Below are 2,751 nucleotides of genomic sequence, written 5' to 3' on the forward strand. Positions count from 1 at the left end.
ACTCACCGGGTAAAATCGAATTTACTTGGGAAAAATGTTCTAGCAGGGGCCCTCCCATACAAATTTTTTTCTTCTCAAAAATGATTTTCGTTTCACTTTTCATACTCAGGGGAGTCTAAAATTGATGTTTTGAGTCACCGTGAAAAAAAAAATTTTTTTGACCCGAGCTTGTGTCGGCGACCCAAAATCGACGCACTTGGGAAAAATGTTCTAGCAGGGGCCCTCCCATACAAAAATTTTTTCTTCTCAAAAATGATTTTCGTTTCACTTTTCATACTCAGGGGAGTCTAAAATTGATGTTTTGAGTCACCGAGAAAAAAAAATTTTTTTGACCCGAGCTTGTGTCGGCGACCCAAAATCGACGCACTTGGGAAAAATGTTCTAGCAGGGGCCCTCCCATACAAAAATTTTTTCTTCTCAAAAATGATTTTCGTTTCACTTTTCATACTCAGGGGAGTCTAAAATTGATGTTTTGAGTCACCGAGAAAAAAAAATTTTTTTGACCCGAGCTTGTGTCGGCGACCCAAAATCGACGCACTTGGGAAAAATGTTCTAGCAGGGGCCCTCCCATACAAATTTTTTTCTTCTCAAAAATGATTTTCGTTTCACTTTTCATACTCAGGGGAGTCTAAAATTGATGTTTTGAGTCACCGAGAAAAAAAAATTTTTTTGACCCGAGCTTGTGTCGGCGACCCAAAATCGACGCACTTGGGAAAAATGTTCTAGCAGGGGCCCTCCCATACAAAAATTTTTTCTTCTCAAAAATGATTTTCGTTTCACTTTTCATACTCAGGGGAGTCTAAAATTGATGTTTTGAGTCACCGAGAAAAAAAATTTTTTTTGACCCGAGCTTGTGTCGGCGACCCAAAATCGACGCACTTGGGAAAAATGTTCTAGCAGGGGCCCTCCCATACAAAAATTTTTTCATCTCAAAAATGATTTTCGTTTCACTTTTCATACTCAGGGGAGTCTAAAATTGATGTTTTGAGTCACCGAGAAAAAAAAATTTTTTTGACCCGAGCTTGTGTCGGCGACCCAAAATCGACGCACTTGGGAAAAATGTTCTAGCAGGGGCCCTCCCATACAAAAATTTTTTCTTCTCAAAAATGATTTTCGTTTCACTTTTCATACTCAGGGGAGTCTAAAATTGATGTTTTGAGTCACCGAGAAAAAAAAATTTTTTTGACCCGAGCTTGTGTCGGCGACCCAAAATCGACGCACTTGGGAAATATGTTCTAGCAGGGGCCCTCCCATACAAAAATTTTTTCTTCTCAAAAATGATTTTCGTTTCACTTTTCATACTCAGGGGAGTCTAAAATTGATGTTTTGAGTCACCGTGAAAAAAAAATTTTTTTGACCCGAGCTTGTGTCGGCGACCCAAAATCGACGCACTTGGGAAAAATGTTCTAGCAGGGGCCCTCCCATACAAAAATTTTTTCATCTCAAAAATGATTTTCGTTTCACTTTTCATACTCAGGGGAGTCTAAAATTGATGTTTTGAGTCACCGAGAAAAAAAAATTTTTTTGACCCGAGCTTGTGTCGGCGACCCAAAATCGACGCACTTGGGAAAAATGTTCTAGCAGGGGCCCTCCCATACAAAAATTTTTTCTTCTCAAAAATGATTTTCGTTTCACTTTTCATACTCAGGGGAGTCTAAAATTGATGTTTTGAGTCACCGAGAAAAAAAAATTTTTTTGACCCGAGCTTGTGTCGGCGACCCAAAATCGACGCACTTGGGAAATATGTTCTAGCAGGGGCCCTCCCATACAAAAATTTTTTCTTCTCAAAAATGATTTTCGTTTCACTTTTCATACTCAGGGGAGTCTAAAATTGATGTTTTGAGTCACCGTGAAAAAAAAATTTTTTTGACCCGAGCTTGTGTCGGCGACCCAAAATCGACGCACTTGGGAAAAATGTTCTAGCAGGGGCCCTCCCATACAAAAATTTTTTCTTCTCAAAAATGATTTTCGTTTCACTTTTCATACTCAGGGGAGTCTAAAATTGATGTTTTGAGTCACCGAGAAAAAAAAATTTTTTTGACCCGAGCTTGTGTCGGCGACCCAAAATCGACGCACTTGGGAAATATGTTCTAGCAGGGGCCCTCCCATACAAAAATTTTTTCTTCTCAAAAATGATTTTCGTTTCACTTTTCATACTCAGGGGAGTCTAAAATTGATGTTTTGAGTCACCGTGAAAAAAAAATTTTTTTGACCCGAGCTTGTGTCGGCGACCCAAAATCGACGCACTTGGGAAATATGTTCTAGCAGGGGCCCTCCCATACAAAAAATTTTTTTTGTCTCACCGGGTAAAATGGTCGCACTTGGTAAAAATGTTCTAGCAGGGGCCCTCCCATACAAAAATTTTTTCTTCTCAAAAATGATTTTCGTTTCACTTTTCATACTCAGGGGAGTCTAATATTGAAGTTTTGAGTCACCGTGAAAAAAATTTTTTTTTTGACTCACTGGGTAAAATGGTCGCACTTGGGAAAAATGTTCTAGCAGGGGCCCTCCCATACAAAAAATTTTTATTTCTCAAAAATGATTTTCGTTTCACTTTTCATACTCAGGGGAGTCTAAAATTGATGTTTTGAGTCACCGAGAAAAAAAAATTTTTTTGACCCGAGCTTGTGTCGGCGACCCAAAATCGACGCACTTGGGAAAAATGTTCTAGCAGGGGCCCTCCCATACAAAAATTTTTTCTTCTCAAAAATGATTTTCGTTTCACTTTTCATACTCAGGGGAGTCTAAAAT

The sequence above is a fragment of the Anopheles moucheti genome (genome assembly GCF_943734755.1).
Source record: "Anopheles moucheti chromosome X unlocalized genomic scaffold, idAnoMoucSN_F20_07 X_unloc_5, whole genome shotgun sequence".
Lineage (NCBI taxonomy): Eukaryota > Metazoa > Arthropoda > Insecta > Diptera > Culicidae > Anopheles > Anopheles moucheti.